The 23,840-nt window shown below is 40.1% G+C and overlaps 1 protein-coding gene across 12 annotated transcripts in view; it reads right to left on the reverse strand.

The window, feature by feature from the left end:
- TENM4 (teneurin transmembrane protein 4) overlaps positions 1–23,840 on the reverse strand; it is a 1,673,798-nt gene that overhangs the window by 616,984 nt on the left and 1,032,974 nt on the right. The gene's annotated exons all lie outside the window — the stretch shown is intronic.

Consider the following 23,840-nt stretch of genomic DNA (forward strand, 5'->3'; position numbering starts at 1 on the left):
TTTCTCTGCCCACAAGCTTTCTTTGAAATGCAGTCCTCAGTCCCTCTTCACCAGTTTTGGATCCCTATTGTTCTCAGCTGTCTGTCACCTTCCCTGTGTGCTGAGAACGTTCCTGCTGCCTCCAGGAACCTACCTCAAATAAATAACCTTCCCATTCTGAAGATCTCCTAATTTGTTCCCCACTTACACAAACATCTCTCCTACCCTCTTTTCCTTGGTTCTGTTGCCTATTTTTCTATATCTGCTCTCTTTCTTTTCTTTAAGAATACTGCATTAATTACCCCCTCTTCCCTTCTTCCCACCTATATCCCCCTTTCAAAACCCTTCCAGAATTCATGCTGGGAATCTATAGGCAATTATTTATTGCCAAGTCTGCAGACAAAGGGAAAGTGGGCTGAATGAGCAGACATCAGGGAAGTCCTGGTGGCAAGCGATGAGACAAATGCAGGACTCGTTTAGGAAAATCACAGGAGATGCTTTCTAATGAGACAAGATCAGTTGTACCAGTTCTTTTAGATGACAGTCAAGAATCTGCCACTCCAGGATCTGTCCCTGAGGTAGAAATACTGAAAATACTTGAAAAAGTCCACATCTTCCCACATATTTTCAAAATGCCCTGGTTTGCATTTTGCATCTTTAATTTAGATATAAAGAGGACTAAATTCTGGATACTTCAGTACCAGGGAATTAAACACTCAGTTTGGAGGTTTTTTTTCCCCCCCAAAGATTATATGCAGTACTTAAACTGTCTTGTGAGATAATCAGAATTTTTGGTATTATTAGTATTTATGTTTAACTCTTATCTGAAATGAGGAAGCAGGCAGGAGCTGCTCTGCTGGCTCAGCAGCTGAGGGGCTGCTGTATAGATTGTTCTGCACTCGAGGGACTGGAGTCTGATCTTCTTCCCACAGAACCTATTTGGGTAGAAAAATCACAACCACTATAATGAGTAGTATCTTTATCTCTGTGTGTCACCTCAGAGGGTGCTCTTCTGGGAGAAAATTAAATGTGACCTTCCACAGTTGATGTGACACAAACACACTTATATTGCACAAGCTTCTGGATCAATGGCTGTTGCTTGCAGGTCTCTGATGTACAATGCTCCTTAGGAAGGATACAAGCCCCAGCACTTTTCTTTGCTGTTCTACACTGTATTTGAGAGATTTTTGAAATGAAATTAATTGAAATGAAATTAATTAATATGACAAACATTTCGGAATGTATTCTGCTCCGCACGAACTGAGTGAAACCCTTCTCACTTCAGTGTTTCCTCTGGACTTAAGATGTCATGATAGCAGAATTCAATTCCCATTTTCTAAGGTAATAAAGTGGTTTGGTAATTTTAAATGGATGATTAACATCACATGCTGCAGGACTGTGCTGCATTTCACCTCAAACTACCATATAATGGAAGTTCGCAGATGTCCCAACAACCACATTACTCAAGCTAACAGCAGTATTCATTTCTGGCCAGATTTTAGCTGCACATAAACCTGAGAACTTTTCTGAAGTCAATGAAAGTTTGCAGAAATATGTAAGGGATCATGATCCAAGCCATTTGAGATCCAGATTTTAAGACAGTCCCCACCCTTACTTCCATTCCCTTCTCCATTTGTTTTATTTCTGGGTTTGTGTGTTGGTTTTGGCTGGGAGAGAGTTAATTTTCTTCATAGTAGCTCATATGGTGACGTGGTTTGGATTTGTGACCAAAATAGTTTTTCTAACACAGGAATGTTTTAGTTATTGTTGAGTGCTTAAGCAGCATCAAGACCTTTTGTTCTCATCCCATACCACCAGTGAGGAGGCTCGTGGTGCACAAGAAGCTGGGAGGTGACACAGCTGGAACAGTTGACCCCAACTGACCAAACTGATATTCCATACCATATGACATTGTGCTTAGCAATAAATGCTGGGGGAAGAAGAAGGAATGGGGGGACATTCAGAGTGATGGCATTTGTTTTCCCAAGTAGCAGTTACATATGATGGAGCCTGGCTTTCCTGGAGATGGCTGAACACCTGCCTGCAGATGGGAACAAGTGAATTAATTCCTTGTTTTGCTTTGCTTGTGTACATGGCTTTTGCTTCACCTATTAAACTGTCTTCATCTGAAACCCACGAGTTTTCCCAGATTTGCCCTGCTGATTCTCTCCCCCATTCCACCGGGGCAGAATGAGCAAGTGGCTACGTGAGAGTAAGCTATCTACCAGGGCTAACCCACAACAGCTTCATAGATAAAATGATCTTTCCTGTGTAAGAAGGTCCTACTGGCCTGTCATAGATTAGAAAACATTTCTTCATAACCTTAAACTTCATGGTCATCATGGTACAAGCACTGAACAAATCTAAGGACTCCCTTTCAACAGCTGTCAATACCAGGTCCACCAAATGGTCTTCTTGTCTTCATGAGGCAGAGTCACTCTGCAAAGAAATTGTGGCACGGTTGTGTTTCTCACACAAGGGACAGAGACTGCAGAGAATGATTGTCAGTGATTTGATAATGGATGCTCAATGAAACTCTCTTTTCAATCATCTCTGACAAATGAAAAGAGCACCTATGAATCTAGATCTTGTTACTCATTTACTATAGCAGACTCATAAGCAACTCCACAAGAGGCTATATTGCATTGTTTAACACAGATGGGTCTGTATGGATCAAAACTAAGTTTTCAGGGTATAGAAATTCACCACTCGATACTACCAGTGATAGCGAGAACATGATTGCAGTGATGTCAGTGGAGTCACACTAGGCTATAACTGGACTAATGGGAATGAAAACCCATCCCATGAGTAAAGATAAAAAGATATATAGTATTAAATAAAAATAGACAGTCAGAATAACTATCTCAGCCTTGGGTAATAGGTTGGGTAATAGCCTTTACTATTACTTTTACTCATGGGAAATTTTACACCGGGAGGAGAGGCTAAATTTCATGTAGAAGAATCAATTCTTGGGACAAAGGAAAATGACAAAGATAAAAGCAATGAGAAATATGGCTGAAGGTATCAGAGAGAAACAATTGCTTTTCAGATTAACCATCCCCTTTTTAAATTGCCAGTGGCACCCTGTTGCAAGAAATAGGGTGTTTCTAAAATCAACATATTAAGCATTTTGGGTCCTAATTTGTGGGAATCCCTGAGAAAGGGAGGAAACTTTTGTATCATTCTTCATTAATTCACCACTTCCTTAAGTGCTTTGGGAATTACCTGTTAAACCAGGAATGCAGTGAAGAAAAACTAAAAGAATGTGTTTAAGTACATAAAGTTGGCTCCATGTCAGCAAAACCTGGAGTGTGATAAGGAAAGCTTTGTGCAAGGAGAAGGTATTTTACAATGAATAAGGTCTTGAACACTGCTGCACTGATAAGTTACCATTACCTGTAGTAATATTCATGAACCAATGGTCTGCTACAGTTTGCAGAGCCCAACAATGTTATGGAAGCCAAATAACATGGTCTCACAACACTGAGTTTGCCGCTGCCACCTCAGTTCCCAAAAATCCTATCCATTCCCATTCATTCACATAAAGCCAAAACCCTCGTCCTGCTATCTCCTCTCTTCTGACAGAAAACCAAATGTTGCTGATCTCTGCCCTGCCAGGGAGGACTGAAGTCAAAACAGCTGGAAGTACAAACTGGGCAGGAATCTTTCTTTCTCTGTGTTCCAGATTATTAAGGTGTTTTTTTTTTTTCTTTTCTTTCTGTTTGACTGCAAAGTATGAAAATCATTGAGGGACAAATGCATGCAAATTCATTGCCACAGTCCACAATCTACCTTCCCATTTGGCTTGCACTTCATAAAGCTTTTCAACCATATGTACATGAAGGGGTCTGAATCCATACAGAGCCTTATGAAGTGACTTTGACCAAGTATTGTCTCTCAGAATTTACTTTGCACTGGTGTAACTGACAAGACCAATGAACAACAAAGATTTCCTCCATCCATAGGCCACATTAATCCAGTCTGCATCCACTTTTATCAATTCAGGTTAGTGAAACCCTTTGGTGGATCGAATATTTGCAGCTTGACCTTGTCTTATTTTGGTTGCAGTTTGAGGGAACAAATAAATGAGCAACTCCAATCAAGACCCGGTAGTTTTAAGAAGTCGGCACCCACTTCTGCCTCCACACCTGTCCACAATTTTACTCACAGCGATTCCCAGGTGCTTATGTCTCAGTGATCCTTATTTTAACTTTGATGTTTTCATAAACAGTTACACTGAGAGATACGTAGGTGGTATGGATTGATGCTAGGAGCAGATCAGAGGCTTGAATTCCATTTCAGTAACTTAAAGAGAAAATGTAGTTTTCCCTTTTCCTTACTTCTTCTTTTGGTTGGTAATAAGGTCAGTGGATTTGTTGTCTTGTTCTTCCTAAACCGAAACACATCTCTATATGATGTGAAAGCAGTGTTGTGGGCTGGGGCCAGTCAGAAAACTAAAAGTGGACCTTAGGCTGTGAAAAGCAAATCTGGTGCATAATAGGACCCAAGTGTCTGTACTGAGGTTTCTCTGAATTAGCAAGAGATAACAAATTTCAAATTAAATAAATGATACGTGTTCATATCCATGTTTTCTTCACTCTAAAACCCTCAAAACCAGAAAAGAACCATGTTTTACTTCCAGAGCTGACCATTTTTACAAGATTTATTTCACTTTTTTATCTGTTCATGAATTCCAGTTCAATCTAGATCCAGCAGCAGACACGTGAGTCTCTGCTGCTTCACATTCTCTATCTCTTGTCACATCTGTGACATATAGGGATGTAAACTGCTATCAAATTGTAAGTGATTTGCATTAATTTTGTACAGATGTAGATTAGTGAAAAAGGTAAAGAATGGCAAACAATTCAGATGATTATAAGAAAACTAGCTTTCTTACTTGTTCAGTTTCATTAAATTCAGATTTTGGATGTGTGAGTACCCCTAATCAAGCTCTTGCTAAGAAAAAAAAAAAAAAAGAAAAAAAAGAAAGAAAAGAAAGGAAAAAAAAAAGAAAAACCTGAATTATTTTGGAAATCAGAGCTCTGCTTAGGAAATGCAATTGTCACTATTTTAAAAATATACACAGGACAAAGAAGACAAATGTTATCTACATGGGAGATTGTAAGAATGAGGTGCTGAATATAAAAATATATGTATATTGTGTGTTCAGATGTTATACAGATAAGAGGAACCACTAGCCAGACCCTTCATGTAACACAAATTGTAGAATGTGGTTGAGTTGATTCCAGTTTGAATGAAAATATGTACTAAAACCACTAAAAAGCAAAATATATTTTGTGTCTAGAGAATCATTATGTTCTTCCTCAAGTTGTTCCCTTCACAGTAAATAATATGTAGCTTTCTTCAGGTCTTTTTGCCTAGCTTCAGCTTCCTGACATTTCTTGCTGATGCATCTTTGTCACACACAATCCGAAGACCCCTCTGCCAGTGAATTTCTATCGCCTCTGTAAGTAGTCAAAATGATCTTTACCTTGTGCTTTGAGGAGCTAAATAATTGGAGCTTTTCTTGTTGTTCACTGTGTGATGTTACCAAGCATTTAATCATTCTCATGTCTGTTTTCTAAATTTTCTCTAGTTTATCAACATCCTTCCTCTACCATGGTTACCAAACTAAAGAAGCAGTTAACCAGCAGTTAACCCATACCAAACACTGAGGTGATTTCACTTTGCCTGCATGAGATGCCACAGTTCATGTACGTGAGTAAAGATTCACATTAACCCTTTGCCCACAGTGTTAAACTAAAACCTTCTTTTTTTACTTAATTATCCATTGTGCCAGAGAAGTGTTTTGCAGTATTGGAGTGTCTGGGTAGAGTAGCCCCAATGACAAGTATGTCTTGCTTTTACTTTTCTTTGATATATGAGTTTATGTTGCACTACATTACATAAGAAATTACTTGTCTGCGTGTAGTCTAGTAAGGTATTTAGATCTCTCATACTCTTTCATCACTAACTCCCCCAACTTTTACATCACCTGTAAACTATTGGCAATGACCATATTTTTTAGCCCAGGTCACTGATAAACATGGACAGCAACATAAGTCTAGGAAATAGTGTCTCATAATCTTGCAAAATGTTACTTGGAAAGACACGTAAGAAACTAAAAATATCAGTAATAACTTATGGAGAGAGACTCACATACTGTACTGGAACAATTCTCTTTACAAATAAAACTTTAGTCAGAAACAGCCCTTCTTATACAGATAGGGATTAGTTAACATATTTTATGACGGACAAAAACCATTTTGAAGTAATGTGTTGGGGTTATTAAGGGTCAGTTGACACCTGCAGATAACTATAGACAAGTAACAGGAATCCTGAAGCCATTATACAATTACTCATCTCACAGAGGGGTCTTTAACCTCCTAGTTTTCTTCTTACATAGTTTGATTACTAAAGCAGTTTTCCTGTCTTCATGAGTCCTTGGCAATACTGGATACCGTGACAACTTTAAAAACTACACCCTTTACTGTAAAATATTTTTGTAGAATTTCCTTTTTTTTTTTTTTGGTTGAAATATATTCAATGTCCTCCTGCAAAATATTATTTGTCAGTGTCTCCGTCTTTATCTCTGACTTTCAGTCACTGTTTCTCAAGTGGGAAATAATATGCCTTGGAGTTATTGATAATCATATAGAACTTTTTCAAAGAGTAGTTGGGGTGTGAAGAATATATACCAAGGACATCCATGTCATTCTAATACCTTCCTACCTAGATGTTAGCTATCTTATCAGTCAAAGTATTTCTAATTAAGAACATCAAGATACAGAGCCAATAACAAGAAATGACAGGGAGCTACTGGTATTCCAATTTTGCCCCAAAGAGACTTTGAAAACCTAGAATTTGACGGGGATTTCTTTACAAACTGTGACTCTGCCTTATTTTGCAAATAAGAAAAAAATCTACAGGATGTGGTCCTACCTGCCTGTCCTACATTAATGCTGAGAATATAAACTGACCTGAATTGCTGGTAAGAACCTAATTACTATGGCTACAGGGTAAGCAGTCTCTCCAACATAATAATTTATTAGCTAAAAATCTCTGGGCCTTGGCCAATGTAAGTGTCCTGCCAAGGAGATTTGAAGAAGAAAGGAACCTTACCCACAGGATTTTCTGACTTACCACGATGAGTTTTGACAAGGAACCTTCTCTTACCATGTCCACCCTAAGTGAAATTGGAGGATGAAAAAAGGGATTTGGTACCAGTCGGGCTGTGGTGGTTACTTTAATTTCTATTTGCAAGCAGCTCCCTGGTGACCGCAAGGTAATAGTCGCCATCAAGAGCTCCTGCACTGTCCTTTATCAAAGAGAAAAGCAGCATCTGCTTTGGATAAGCTAACGAAATAGATGCTTTAACTGCACAGATACTGAAAAATATTTTGGCATGTTTGCCTCAGGGGGTTTTCGTAATCTGCCTTCATCGTATCTCCCAGTGCAGCTTGTAAGAAAAGATGGAGGTTTCTTGTGTTAATCTTTTCTAAAAACATATTCCTGCTCTTTTCCCTCTTCTCTGGATGGCTCCCCAAAAGGATGTTTAAACTAACAGTAACTGTTATGAGCAAGGTTTGAAAATACTTTGGTTTTATTACTTATTTTTGGATCCTCCTTTCCTTATGCTTCCCTCTGTTTTTGTTTGAAGAGCTGATCTTCTTTTCATATGAATGAATCTAAGCCGTGCTGTACAGACCTTTTATATGTTACCCAATTTGTGTGGCTTTAGTACTTCAGTTCCTCCAATCAAACTGAAATTAAACTTTTAGACTTGAGGAGTCTTTCTCCACCTCCCAGCCACATACTACTCCCAACACCTTCATTCAAAAAGACAAAAAAGCAGCCTAGGAATGCGTGGTATTTGAGTAAACAGTTAAGAGAATTGTATGTTTTGATTTTGTCCTTCACATGGTCCTTTTGTCAAACCAATGAGGCTAAATTTAAGCAACAAACAGACATGCTTTCATCTAGAATTGCAGATCATTTCTCTGTTTACAGTCTAACTAGCCTGTTTAATTTGGCATTTTTTGTCTCTTCCCCAGTTTTCAGGTGTATAAAAAGCTGAGTCATTGCTGATAAAACAAGTTAACCAAATCGTTACCACCTATCAATATCCTATATGAGGAGACTACGTCTGAACTGATTTAATGGGATAGATAGGTACCTAACACTTTGCTAATGTTGGACCTGAGGTAGTTTTGAAACATTTCTCTTTTAAGACTATACTTGGGATGAGAAGGTGGAAAATCCAATAGGCAAGGGCAGTAGCACAGGGTGATTTTGTACCCAGGTCTGAATTGCTTTTATTCCCTTCTTAATCTCCTTTTTTCTCTTTCCTAAAAGACAGGACACTCTCCAGCCAAGAAAGGGTCTACCCAAATATATTGGAGCATAGGTCAAGCACACGCTCTGAAATGATCAGTCTCTGATGAAAATGGTACCTACGCATGTATCGTCAGGATGTCCCAGGATACAGCACTTTTGACATAACATAGAATTCAGCTCATTTCTAAATCTGACATTTGGGATGATATAGATTTGGGAATGCATCTATATTGAACACAGCGCGTGATAGACAGTGCTGGACCCTGAGAGCTCCTGACAGCTAAATGGCTAATCTTTTCCAAATGGATGGAACAATTCTGGGCCTCATACAGAACAATGGATTTGTAATTGAGGAGATATGACAAGTTTAGAAAGGATTTTGTGCACATGTTTGAAGAAACTGACATTTTTACAATCTGGCCTGGAATCATCTTCTGGGATAGCATTGAAGAGATCAAAGTAAACACATGTAGAAACCTAATAAAACCAAATGCTCCAAAAGATAGGTCAACTAGCTTTCCACTTCCCAGCTTGACTGCAAATGTGATTCCCGTTCAATAATTTTGTATGAAGAATGATGGACTGAATTTCTGTAGCCTAAAATGAGTGCTGTCAGGACACTGCAGTGATATATCAAAGGAACAGAGAATCAGAGACGAGCTGCCAGGACACCAACATGATTTGGCCAAGGGAAAATAACTAGGAAGTTATTAGAAAACCTTTTCTATGTACAGAAGCCTCCATGTCCTCTCATTTAATTTAATTATTAAGGCCAAAATTTCTCCTTAATGACTAATTAGTGTAACCACAATTGTATGTAGTCTAATCAAGACATTCAGACTTGTATTATATTTACGATTCAAACTTCAGGTCCACCCAGCGCTAAAGCCCCAGGAACTGGGAAAGGACGGCTGGGGAACACGTCATTTAATGAAGCAACAGGAAGAAATGTATCAACGACGACCAAGAAATAGTGATAGAAAACGGATTGGCTAACTTGCCCTGTGGGACATGATCTGCAGGCTGGGGGTTTTTCAGCTCCCAGCCAGGCTGTCTAGCACATTTGCTGTAAAAACAAGTTTCAGCTAATGGAGCATGCCCTCACGGTCAAGGAGAGAGCAAAGTGCGTCGTGTTGCATCTCCCGGTGGAATTAGGCTCTGGACAGTTGGAGACCAACCGCTGCAGACAGGCTGTGCTGAGAGTGTCCATCAGGTGTTAAATTTCAATATCAATCTGTCATTCCCCCTTGTTTTTCCTTAAAGGTCGTCCCTCTGGTTGAGGCTTGTCATTCCAAAATGGTACTTCCTTGGGTATTCTCAGAAAAATTACCTGAGGGCTGAAACACCTGAGAGAGTTGGGATTGTTCAGCCTAGAGAAGAGAAGGCTCTGGGGAGACCTTATTCTGGTCTTTCAGTACTTAAAGGGGGCTTATGAGAAAGATGGGGACAGATTTTTTAGCAGAGCCTATTGTGACAGGACAAGGGGTGATGGTTTTAAACTAAAGGAAGGGAGATTCAGGCCAGACATGAGAAATAAATTTTTTACAGTGAGGGTGGTGAGAGCCTGTTCCAGGTTGGGCAGAGAGGTGGTGGATGAACCATCCCTGGAGACATCCCAGGCCAGGCTGGACGGGGCTCTGAGCAACCTGAGCTGGTGAAGATGTCCCTGCTCATGGCAGGGGTGGCACTGGATGAGCTTTGAAGGTCCCTTCCAACCCAAACCATTCTATGATTCTGTGATTCTATGATTAGAGAAAAGAATAATGTCTACTCTCAAGTAAGATCACAGCTGTGTCAAAGTTGATCATGATCAGATTATTTGCCTATATTATAGACAGAAGAAAGATAACCTTGTATGGAATGGATCAGCTTAATAACAGTTATTTTTAAAAGCCTTCCTCCAAAAAATCTACACCAGAGGTACAGGGTTAACATCAGAGATGAACAACATTAAACTTCCCTTGTTTGTCATCCCGGCTGTGGGAGTCTTGCAGTGAGACAGAAATTGGTAGAGCAGGTTCAACTCCACCATACAAAGAAGTCTAATAAACAAAAACATCATTTGTGGCAGTTTTCCTGCAATTCCAGGATGACCCCCATGAAACCCCAAAGGTGAAATGATCTAACAGAAATGAGGACCTGTTCTGAAGAAAGAAGAAAACGATGTGATGCTAAGTGTGGCTAAAAAATAGGACCCAAAACACCTTGTCTCCTTCTGTTCTGACAGAGAAGTGGTTAATTGCCATATTTGGTGAAAAATGTATTTAAAAGCATAAAATCGGAGGTTTAATTATATTTGGTATGTGTTACTGGCAGAGCTTCATGAAATGATCAACAATTATCTTTCTCATCCATCAAGTGCTCAGGGATCACACAAGGACAAGGAGTAGGAATATGAAATATACTGTGCCAAAAACAAAAAAACGTGTTGTTTCTCCTGTAGCTTTCTTAATTTTTCACCCACATTTTCCATGCACATCATTCAAATTAAAGGTTTTTTTCAGCATAGCTACTTTCCCACTTATCTGGAAGCAATCAACCCCACAAAACCTTTTCAACATCAAACTCACTACAGGAAGGCACAAGTTTTTCAGGACACAGAGGAGTTCCATTTTAAACCAAGAACAAATTAACGCATTCTGATTTAACTTTAGCACTTGATTAACACAAAATGAATCAAAAAATGCTACTCATTGACATGCAAAACCATCTTTATTGTATTGCTGCTCATAAAACTTCATATGCAATGGCACAATTGTGCCAAAACATTGAGACAAAAAAAAAAAAAAACAGCTTCATTTCAGAGATTTACACATGTTCCTAAAAGGCTGAGATATTTCATGCCTACAACCAAACTTTAATTAGAGCTAAAATTGCATTACAATGCATCCCATCAAAGTAGGCATGCTAGTTAGAGCTGCATATTTAACTCTTCGGTCCTCAGGTGCTCTGTACATTGGGATCACTAACATCCTGTTTAGCTAAGAAATTCATCGCTCAGTGCTTAAAACACAGCTGGAGGGAAATGCACAATATGCCATGCTGTAAATGCCAATGGGAAGATGTGGTTTCATGAATACAACTTGCACGCTTATCTGTTTACTTTCTGATTATTTCTCTTTGAGATACTCAGCCTGTTTGAAAAGGACAAACAATAGAAAGTCCAATGCTGCAAACAGATGTGGATGTACTTCGAAGTGAAATCCATTACTTCAAAGAAGGGCCAGGATTTCTATGGTACTCTACACAAGACTGAGCATTGGACACTTATATAACAGGCTTGGAAGAGTAGCTATTTGCTATTTATTCTGGGGAGATATTTAGAATCATAGAATTATTCCGGTTGGAAGAGACCCTCAGGATCACTGAGCCCAAACATAACCTAACTCTGGCACTAAACCATGTCCCTAAGAACCTCCTCTAAACGCTTTTTAAACCCCTCCAGGGATGGTGACTCCACCACCACTGCCCTGGGCAGCCTCTTCCAATGCCTGACAATTTTTTCCTAATATCCAATCTAAACCTTCCCTGTGCAATTTGAGGCCATTTCCTCTTGTCCTATCACTTGCTACTTGGGAGAAGAGACCAACATCCTCCATGCTACAACCTCCTTTCAGTTAGTTGTAGGCAATTTAGACAATACATATGTTTCGAGTGTTATCTTGAGGTCCGAGAGTGCTCAAATTCATGACTTAACAGGTACAATTTTAGTTAACAACAGAGGATCACATCTTGAACACTAGTATTGGATGGTCCAGCCTGACCATCATAACTGGAGCACAACTCTCCGTGCCATCATCATCCAAAACCGCACATCTGAGAAGAGTAACATCGTAATGGAATTGTTCCCTACCACTACCCAAGTCTCAATGAGCACAGGGAGAAAGTCAGTGCTTGCCAGACACTCAGGAATTCAGCTTTGTCCAGATTTTATTGAAGACCCTTCTCAGATACAGAGAGCGGGTGACACGGGGGAAGGAATAAGAAACTTCATTAAATTCTGAGCTGGAACTCTGGAGGTGCAACTGTTTGCCACCAGTTACCCTCATCCAAAGCAATTCATTCAGGTGCTTACGTTTAGCGGGAATGAATCGGAACTTGAGTATGCAAAAACATGGTAAAGTATGTTACACTCAATGTACAGGTGATGCAGAGCACTTTCCCCGCTGTATTATGAGGGACCTATAGCAGATATTTCAACCTGAGGGGTCTGTGCCCCCAACTTCCACTAGCTATGTCAGATATGGTATTAGCACTGTTTAGGTCTAAGGATCTTAAGATTACGCCACTTAGTACTAGTCAGATAGTAATGACTGGATGCTTTGAAAACAAATCTTTATCTTCTGCATCTAAGAACAGAATAGTCTAATGGTAATTCCACAAAGTAAAATTTAGATGCTCTGAGTGACCAAAAGAGCTATTTTCAAAGGTCAGATACATTGTTAATGGAAAGCTGGAATAACAGCAAGGAGAAAATTGTGAAATATCTATTATCTCAGATGGAAAACAAATACCAGGTGATAGACAACAGAGGCATGTTCCCGATCTATAGAAGGTTTCTTTTCAAAGCTGGATGTCTACTTGCAGATATGCACTAAAAGCCCACACATAAATTACAAAGGTAAAAAGATAAGAGTTCAATTCTTTTAGTTCCTTTGTTCCAGGCATTTCATGGCTGTCAGTCTGAGATCTTGTAAGAGGCCCACATTGAAGATAACCATATAAGCAGGATAACTAGGGACTTAGAAAAAGAAAAAGGAAAAAAAAAAAAAAGAAAAAAGAAAAAGAAAGATATAAAATATATACTTCTCCCACATATGGTCCTAACAGATGTGATTTTAAATTACCATTGGGACATAATAATGTTTTTTGAATGGACTGAATGTTAAATAGTTGGCTCCTCCTATGTGACAGACATCAGCGCTCAGTGGTTTAAGCAGAAAACTCCCCATTTGTGTCTTTAGCTTGCATGTACTTCATTTACTTCATACTACATGGCCTGATGTCCCTCTCACCAGCAAGAGAAAAGACAAAATAGGATTAGAGGAATGAAAAAGAAACTAAAACAGGCAACATTCCATCAGCAGACAATGTCAGGCTGTTGCACTGTTCCTTACACAACTCATGAAGCCCTGCAATGGGAACTCACAGGAGAGGATGGCAGAGGAAGAAAAACGTTAAATAATTCAAAGCCACTAACAGCAAGTCTGATGTAGATGTAAAAATAGTTACAAAACACCGCTCTACATGTTTTCATTATAGGAACTTTGACTTACTTGGAAACATCAAGAAAACCCCAAACCCATCACCCTCCCCAACCTCATACACTCAATTAGTCCGGCAGTTGAAACAACATTAATTTCCAAACCAGCCTTCAATTTTCATGGCCATTTTATGTTTCTGCACTGGGGGAGTCAGCACAGATCCACAGCAGGAGTTAAAAAGTCTGATCCAGAGCCCATTAAAACCAAGAGGAGCCTTTGAATTAACAGTAATGATCCTTGGATCTGGCCCTGGTTTAGGTCAAAGTGTTGCAGTGCTTTGGGGATTCAAGCAAGAGTGGATGTGACCAGCCTTTGTTATCTCCAAAAATCTCTGGTGCTGGGAATGTCCACTTCCAAACATTCAGTCTGCAAGAGCCGTGCACATTTTTAAAAAAGGTCTTCATGAAATATTCAAGGAAACATGATGCAAGGTGAGCTACCGTATAGTCCATGTAAAGTTAACTCAAGGTATTTTCATTTGAACAGAGGGAAAGAGACAGAAACAAACAGGAGTATTTACAGATGAAGAATATGTAACCCCACATACACACATTTGATCACCAGCTTTGCTGGGACTGGCTGTGGGGAAATGAAATTGTGAATGACAAATAGAAAATAGTCTGTTTTTTTGTTTTTTTTTCTTTTTTTTAATTAATTTCATGTGCAGAAGAGATGCTACAGAATTTTTAGCCTTCCCTGTTCTGAAAGGGGGAAAAAAATCCCCCCCCCCAAAAAAAAATCAAAATATCTTCACTGCACAGAGCACAGCAGAGCACCAGCTGCAGCAACCCAGCTCTAGCACTTAAAGAGCTGGCACAGGTCCCTCCATTCCTGGTTTTCCCTGTTTCCTCACCCCCAAAGCCACCTCCTAAAAAGATCTACTTTTCTTCGCTGCTATCAGCTTCTGACATCCCCTGTTACCATCTTCTCAACTTGACACTTGCTGTCTGGCAATCTCAGGAGAAGACATAAAAGGCCAAAATAAATAAATCCATAAAATTCAACAAAACATTAATTATGCAGAAGGTATAAAATAATACAAAACTAAGTGATGCAGGTGTACGATAACGCTGATCTCCAGAGCCTGTGATCAGCAGTGTTTGGCACAGACAGCCGCAAACAGATGACATTTTAAAGCATATGGGGAGTATGCAGCGATGTAAGCAATGGTTCGTAGCTTCTATATGAGTCATTTGTGCATCCCTCCAGTCCTGAGGAATGTGGTGAACAGCACCAGCAATAATAAGGTATAAACCCCAAGCCCTAAGGCAAGTACTCTTCAGGTAGACCCAAATGCCGATGAACAAGCAGGGCTTTAAGTGACAGACAGGTGGCTTTGCCTGCTCACACTTTCTTGTGAGATAAAAACAAAAACAGGAGAGTATTGCAGGCTTTTGAATCCTAGGTGACTTTGCAGGGCATCATGAACACAACACAGATTTTAGGATAGGAAGGAGTGAAATTTAGGAGATGGACATGCAAGGGAAACATGTCAGGCTATGAGCAGATGTTCTTCAAGTTGTCCCGTGGTTCAGGACTCAGATGCTCCAATGTGGATGAAGTGAGGGGTATAATTTGCTGTTTGAGGGAAGAGCAGATGCTCACTAGAAAGGAGTCTAAGAAGAAACACTCTGTTAGATGCTGTCGATGAGAAGCAAAAAAAATTTGAGCTACAGACAACTTCACAGACAGATGTCACAAGATAGGGAGGCTCATTGTTCTTACTTGATATTAAGCGTATTTTGTTGGTGATATTGTTGTTCGTATTATCCCCAGGACAAGAATGAAAGTCAAAATGAGAACCTTTTTCATTGCAGGGCTTTCTGATTCTTTCCCAAAGCCTCCAATCATTACACCACAACCTACTTTAACAATACTGAGTAACTAGCTGGGTGATAAAACCATCAGATGAAATTCATTGTCAATAAAAGCAGAGTAATGCATAAAAGGAAAACCAATTCTAACAATATATACACAATGTGGGCTCTAAATCAACTATTACCACACAAGAAGGTGCCTGGGGAATCACCATGGGATGTCCTCTACAAATATTGACTCTCTGCTTGTCCCAGTCAAACATGCAGGGAAAATCGTAGGATATGTTACGAAAAAAATAGACAACAAAAGAATAAAAATATATCAGGACAGTGCCGTATAAGCTAATGATGCATTCCTATTTTAATGCCACAGGCATTTTTGGTCAACTCATCTCCAAAATATATAGCAGAATTAACAAAGATGGAGAAAGTGGCTGCAAAGCTTATTGGGAATGTGCAAAGACTTTTGCAGGAGAGATGAAGTAGAGTAGGGTTTTTCTGCTTACAAAAGAAGAACAAAATGCAAGAGGAGCAGACTTCTATTAAATCATGATGCCTATAACCCACAAAGTAGGAGTCACCTAATGAAATTATCAGATTGTGAGTTTAAAGCAGAAAAAAAATGAAGGCTTTTTCACTCATCACATGATTTTGAATGCTGAAACTTTTTTGTTGCAGCAATCACAACTATACACTGGGATCAGAAACAATCTGGCAAATTGATGGAGGACAACAGCTTCAGTGCCTACTGAGCAGGATGATCCAAAAGTTTGTCCTGATGACAGAAGAGTGTAATGAAAAATGCACTCTGTATTTTAATATGGGTAAAAATAGGCTTCATATCAACACAATACAACTGCTCTAAACAGTTGTTAACACAGGAAAAATTGCCTGGGTCATAAGACATGGGAGTTTCCTTTTTTTCCCCCACCATTTTTCTTCCTTTCCTTTCCTTCTTTCCTTTCCTTTCCTTTCCTTTCCTTTCCTTTCCTTTCCTTTCCTTTCCTTTCCTTTCCTTTCCTTTCCTTTCCTTTCCTTTCCTTTCCTTTCCTTTCCTTTCCTTTCCTTTCCTTTCCTTTCCTTTCCTTTCCTTTCCTTCCCTTCCCTTCCCTTCCCTTCCCTTCCCTTCCCTTCCCTTCCCTTCCCTTCCCTTCCCTTCCCTTCCCTTCCCTTCCCTTCCCTTCCCTTCCCTTCCCTTCCCTTCCCTTCCCTTCCCTTCCCTTCCCTTCCCTTCCCTTCCCTTCCCTTTGAATTGCAGTAAAAGTTACTGCTGAAAGAGAATCTTGTTATATTAAATGCAAGTTCTCTCAGAAGGACCGTGAGCCTGAAGGTGGGATACATGGGAATTCGTGTGATTGCTCTGTCAATGCAACATCTCCAGAGATTTCTTTGTCTTTAATCTCATTCTACAAATCCTTCAATGTTGTATCGCTTTGATGCGGCTTTGTGGGATTCTCATTAATTGCATTCACTTTTGTTTCCAGGAAGCTCGAGATTTCATCATCTGCTAACACATGCTGAAATGTATGTGTCAGTTTATAATAAATTTCCAATATATAAAAATATCTATAAAACACACAAACACAAAATTAGCTTATAACAAAATCTCAAGTTATCTGTTTATTAGGGAAAGGCAAAGTTGGTAGTGCTGTCAATTACGGGAAGAGCGAGGCAGCTTTAATAATAAAACGGCATTCGCAGTTTCTCATAACTATACTAAGCAAATTGTTTGGGCTGAAAATTTCCATGCCAGCTGTCTGCCTCAGGCTGAAGTTTTTTGGAAAATTTCAGTCAAAACAGTTCAGCAGATTCTGAGAACAAGGCTAGGGAAAAATATGTTGTTTTACCCATGTTAAAAAAAAAATGCCTTTAGCCTTCTCTCTAAAACCTCCTCTGGGATCTCTAGGAAGATTTGAAATTTGCCTGGGAGAGGTCTGTTTTTCTTTTAATGAGTTTTGTGTGAATTCGGCCAAGTTTAGACATCTTTGATAAAAACACTGTTGCTACATGCTCCTGGGTGCATTTGCACATATTTGCCAGCTTCCATCACTTAAATTTCTACCTGTGTGGGACTAAACAAGATGCTTTGTGCTCTGGGACTTGCCAGGTCTGCATCCAAGTATTAGAACTGAAACTGGAGCTTCTCTCTGATGCTCGGCATCATCCCCAGCCAGGGGGAGCTGAGTGAGGTTGGGGTGGGAGACCTGCAGAACAGGCACTAGAGGGATGAAAATGGGATTGCAGAATAGAGCTGGAAGAGGCAGGAGATGAGGAGAGGACCAGACTGCGTGAGATGGACCCAGAGGGGTCTGTTCAGGGGAGCAGAGTATGCTGTTAAAGCAAGCAATGATGATCTGTTAATTTAAGCTATAGACACATACAAATACCCAAATGATGCAATGTGACAAAGCTAGTAGCTTTTGCAAGACTTAAAAAAAAATCCAACAAAGGCTAGACTAACAAGGCAACAATAAGATTTAAAAGTATAAATCAGAGACCCAGAATTTAAGAAAAAACACAATGAATGTTGCCTTAATCAAGCTCCCTGTCGGCCCTCATTATGATGCAGTCATTATTCACAAGACCGTGTTTTATGCTGTCCAGTCTGGAGATGAAAAAATGAGAATGAGGAGAAGAAGATGAGGTTTACGATCCCTGTCTCACCCACTGCAGTGCTGGAAGGTTTGTTAGCAGAGGACAGAGGAACGAGAACAAATGTGTTTCAGATTAAGGCAGCTGAACGATGCCCAAGACTGTGGGCAATGTTGGGCAAGTCAGTTCAACCCAACATTTCGTAACTGTGTCAAATCTCTGTGTTGCAACCTCTGGATGATCATCTTGATAGCTCAGAGTCTGATCTGCTTACGTGTCAAACGCCCACACCAGCAGTTAAAGGCCGTGTGAACTTTACTTTTCTTTAGTGCTGTAAGTAACCCCTGATCACGGCTTTATTTGCAGGAACGCATCGTGGAATTGTTTCTTGAGTTTGCTCTCTGCTTTCTAGTACAAAATTCTGTGCCAATGCCAAAAAGCTGATCACACCTTAAACCCAGCTGCACAAAGGGCAATGTTCTAGAAATAGCAGCATTTGCGTGTTCCCAGCTGATGGGATCTGTGCTGCACCAAGCCCAACCAGCCACTACTGTGGGTATCAACAAGCAGGAAGCAAGTTCCACTGTCTGTCACGCTCCATCAGTTTTTCCAACCGCTTCTGGCAATTCTTTCTGAAGGCTTTTTGACTAACCATACTCTCCCTTCCTGTTCTTCATTACATTACATAGGTGAGGACAAAATGGTTTTCAGCATCCAAAGAGACAGAGGCAGTTCAAAAGGGATTGACAGAATGCTGAAAAATTTCCAGTATCATATCTGAGAGTTCAATTCATTTATAAGATTGGGTGGTTTAAGTCCAAGGGACCAAATGGAAGAGATGATTTATGACTTGGTGGCTTCTGGGACCTGGTTTTCATGCAAACAGGTTGTATTTGAAGACACTTCTGCTCTGGAATGGAATTCTGGCTTTTCTTTCCCTCCACACAGCATGATATAGAAGGTCAATTTCAAACATGGACCAAATGTTGCCCACAAGGCACAGCCCTAGACTGAAAGTTTTAAGCAATCTTAAGATTTTCAGGGCACTTATTGGACTCTGAGGTGGAGAAGACAGACTGTGAGCCCTTATTACACACATAACACTGTTGAATCAAAACAGTAAAATAAGAGTTAATCCTTCTGTTTTCTAACTTATGATTGTTTGACTGGTTGACCTCCAGAATACTAGAAGACTCAGTGTGGGCAAACACATGAGCAGGACGGTTCTGCTCAGTGCTTAAAGAAAAAACTGCACTGAATAACCACCTAAAACCTAAATCACTGGACGATGAGACATCTCCTGCTTTCACGTTGACTATTGCTGCCTGGGTAGCACATCTACTGCCGGTGCCTTAGCAGCAGTTACAGCGGTGAAGCAGAATTGTGGACTGCAGTGGTTTTCCTAGACTGTAGCAAATACTACTGCACTAAAGCCTGAGGAGGTATCAGTGAAATCTAATTGAATCATCCCCATTTAAGTGAACTGATAAATGCGATTCAGCAAGCTCCTCCACATAAATATATGATCAGCAACTCCTCTCTTTCTATTTCCTCCCCCCGTTAAAAAAATAAGGATCTGTCACATCCTAGAAAGAAAGTCTTACTTGGAATAGGAAATTTAACTGCCAGCCCTATTCTGTTTCATGGTGCATTTTGCCAACACACTGGAAGGACATAGATATCTGTTTCTGCTGCTTTCATGAGCATCTTTACATCTGAAAGATCACTCTGCTGATACTTAGCAGGACAATATGGGATGAAGTTTGAATCCCCCTACAGCACAAACAGCTTCGTTCACAACAATTTGGTATAAAGGCATAAGGTTTTCAGTGAGTCAGGCTTAAACTTCCCCAGAAATTTGAACTTTCTCTAAGAAACATTTGTTGCTCCGCATAGCCAAGGAAACGTGCCCTCCTACTAAGATTTCAGCTCTACTTTTAAATATATAATTTTTGGGGAAAATTGTTTGACTATCAGTGCAGCAACAGTGAAATGACACAGAGGAATGCAAATTATACATTTATGCCTGAGTAAAAATACAAGTCCTATAGCCATACTACAGCACCGCTCCTCAAACTATACTGATTTAGTTAAGATACAATATTTATTCATTATCCTTTTTCCTTTTAATCTACAGCAAAGAGGAAATATATATATCTACAATTTTACAATAGTTTCATTACAGGAGTTTTCCTCTGAAACGTATTGGTCAGGGATCCACAAGAACCCAATTCACTGGGAAGTGGCCCATGTTACTCTGTCAAAGTACCCAGCAATGCCAATCTGACAGTTCAAAGCAGAAACAGAATATTTTAGCTTTTTGTTACAGTAAATTATGCTGATAGACCTTGTAACAGGCCAGGTAACAATCAGTCTTTACATCTAGAATGACACTGATGTACAGAGTTTCATCTCTTTGAATTAAATCTGAGAGAGTTTCAAGCCACTTCACTTTTTGATATTAGAGTTACATGTTTCTTAAATACTGAAAAGTTTGTTTTAAAAGGACAGGTGCCCACAGAGACAAAATAAAAGGACAAAGGGGTATTAAAGAAGATAACAAATGAGTAATCTTTGTTTATTCATCTTTTTAAATTCTTCTTCCTCCCCCCCCCCCATAAATTTTTAAAACCGCCTTGATTTGAAATCCTAACAAGAAGTCACATATGTCATGCAACATTCATCCTGCCAAATCTCTCTCATTGTACTATTACCGTAGTATTTGTAACTTTTGATCTGGAAACATCAAGTTACGTAAGATCCTAGTTCTGTTCTTTGCAAGGATGCGATTCTGTCAGAAAATGAACCAGTGAAGCAGGAACTCGAACAGAACTGGAAATGATTTTCCCAGGAAAAAATAGTTTTGCTTAAGCATCTCAGCTGTTTTAAAGTGCAACAAATCAACATTTTATTCTCCTGAGCAGAGAAGTGGTAAACTACCAGGTTAAAAATAATCAGAGCGGGCTCTTAATTGGAGTAGTGTACATGTTGTAGAGGGAATGAAATAACATTTTAGTTATTATGCACTCCAGGAAACCAATCAGACAAAATGAAAGCAAAAAAATTTCTCACTTTGTAAAACAAAAGAGAACAACATTTTCTCTTGCCAATGTACTATCTGCTCACCAAAACAAAAGGAAAGCATCTCATTTAAATGAGTCAAAGAAAATAATTAAGCTATGAGAACTTCAAAAAGCCACAGACTTCTCAGTGAAAATCTCCCTCATCACCAGACCCACTGAAACCAGAGTGATGTCTCCTTTTTTCCATCTGTGTAGTAAAGTAAATCATGGGGGGGTGGTGGGTGGGTCTATTCTCTCCCTCCCAACCAAAACCAGAGGAACAGTTTTACTTGCTTCTCTCCATGACTTTTCCCTATCCTTTAAAATCAGAGAAAGCAAATTCTCCCCAGAGAAGCCTTTCTAAACCAGGACCCCTTGCTAATAAAAAAGGAAACGACAAAGTTAACTTGTGCACCCCTTTTGCCTTTCGCCCCCTTCACCTGCCAAAGACCAGCCTGAGAACTGATTTCCACACCAAAGACCCTTTTTCTCCACCAAAACATGTTTGAGTTTATTTATTTTATCACGCGTCTGCACAGGAAAGGAGGGTGAGGCAAAGAGGCAGGAGTCCCTGCAGAAACATAGTGCAGTGACAATAACTCCCTATTCTGGTGAGGGGATTTTTTGAGGGGGGAAAGGGAAAAAAACTGGAACAGGTTGTCTGCAAAGGCACCTCCCCTCCAGTCCCTGCCCCAACTGTGGGTGCAGATCCTCTTCCCAGGGTGGTCTAGTGCACAGCGTGGGTTCTGCTTCCTGGAGTAACATTTCCATGTACCGGGAAAACCACACACCACAGCCTCACAGTCCCCTCCCCATCCCCAAACTTGCTGGAAATCAGCACAGACACTAATTTTCCTTGCCCATAGGCTGCCTTGGGAGTCACATCTTTATGGGGTGGTGGCAGCGGGGAATCCTCATGTCCACAAAACACCCCGCACCAGCAAGGACTGGTCCAGCAGCATGGAACAGGCTGGGAACTGGGAATTTAACAGGGAAGGGCAGCTTGCAGTGGCCACTAACCAGCAAATTCCTATAGCCTTGTAACACAGGCAGAGCCAAGCGAGCTGCTTTAAAGGTTTGTCTCACTGCAGAACAGTGCAACAGAGACGCGTCTTCCTACCTTTATACCCACCACCTTGCACACACCGTACTATATATATATATATGTATATATATTTATACACTCCTTGTTTTTTCCACTCAATCCTATAAAAGTGCTACAGGCTGAGGCACCAAGTGGGAGGTGCCTGGCTCTGAAGAAGCCAATGAAATAAATTAAATACAAATCACTGGCTCAGCCCCAGCGAAGCAGGGAGATGATGTCGGGGTTCCCAATGGCCGATACCCTGCCCTTGCCGGACCCAGCAGGGCTGCTGGTGTAGTATGGGCGTAAATGCTAATCCTTGTGTATTGCGGGCACATATGGCACACATGCTGGGAGCAGAGAACTTTCCGTAGGAGAGGAGGGGCCACCCTACTAGTAAGCAATTTTATTAGGGTCAGTGAAGCAGCAAGAAACCGGGTTGGGATAGGCTGGGAGCTGCCAAATTCCCCTGCCCAACTCCTGCGCACCAGAGCAGGGAGCAGCACATGAAAAACTCGCCAGGCTCCAGCAGAAGTTTACCTATAAAAAAAAACACGCATAACTTCCAACTTCAAAGCTTTGCTCTAATTTTCTCATTTTCTGTCCCTCCCTTCACACAGGAGTTTTCTCATCAATCAATCAATCAATCAATCAATCCAATCAATCAGCTACAAATCCAAGATGAGACTTAACTGTAAAAAGTTAAGCAGGAGGATGGGGTGGTGGTGAAGAGGTTATTTTGTAGTTTGATTTCAGGTTTTTGTGGTTTTTTTTGATATCAATCATAAAGAATTGAACTTTCCTGGAACAGCCATGAGCAAATGCATTCAAAACACAGGAAGGTCTTGCTTATCTACTCAATAAGTATTTGGCTAGCTCTATTTTGGCTTTGTGAAAAATGTATTGCAGACACTGTATCCCATAAGACAAGAAATACTGTGGCATAAATATGTACTATTTTTTCAAGTCATGTGCTTATATGGTTGTAACTGCTGCAAATTTCTAAGCATGGTCATTGTAAGAAAAAGTGAATACATACTGCCTCATTAAGACTTCACGTTTTTAATTATTATTATTAATATTTCTCAGTCCTTAATGACTACTTATTTCAAAGTAAAATAACCCAGATATTTTAGACCATGTAAAAAAAAAAAAGATATTTCTAGCCAAAATAACTACAGAGATATAAGTGCTCTTTAGTAACAGCCTGTTTTTTATGTTCACCAGCCAAAATTTGTATTTCAAAATGCAAATTGCTGAGAATGTGAGCACGAGTCTGAACCACTGCATTTCTCCCAGGCACTCTAGCATCTTTTCTCAAACACCACACACTGTTGGGGGGAGCTTTTAGTACTGGCAGGACATGGCTGGAAGCAGGGCTTTAACATTTAATGCCTAAGAAACAGAATTGTCACTCAAGTTGCAGTCGAGCGTATTTTCCTTGTTGTTGTTTATTTGGTTTTTTTTTTTTTTTTCTCTCGAAGGCAAACCCACCCTCCCATGGAAAATGGGAGACCCCTTCCCCAACCCCATCCCTGACTCTATGGCAAATCCGAATGTAAACATACACACACACACACTCCCACCACGCACCACCCTGCAGCAGGACATGGGGACGGGGCGGAGGGTTCAGACAGAGCAAAAGGAGCTTTTGTGCGGCTCAAAAATGCCCAGGCACTTCTTTTATTTTCTTCTTTCTTTCTCC

This window comes from Patagioenas fasciata, chromosome 1 (assembly GCF_037038585.1).
Source record: "Patagioenas fasciata isolate bPatFas1 chromosome 1, bPatFas1.hap1, whole genome shotgun sequence".
Lineage (NCBI taxonomy): Eukaryota > Metazoa > Chordata > Aves > Columbiformes > Columbidae > Patagioenas > Patagioenas fasciata.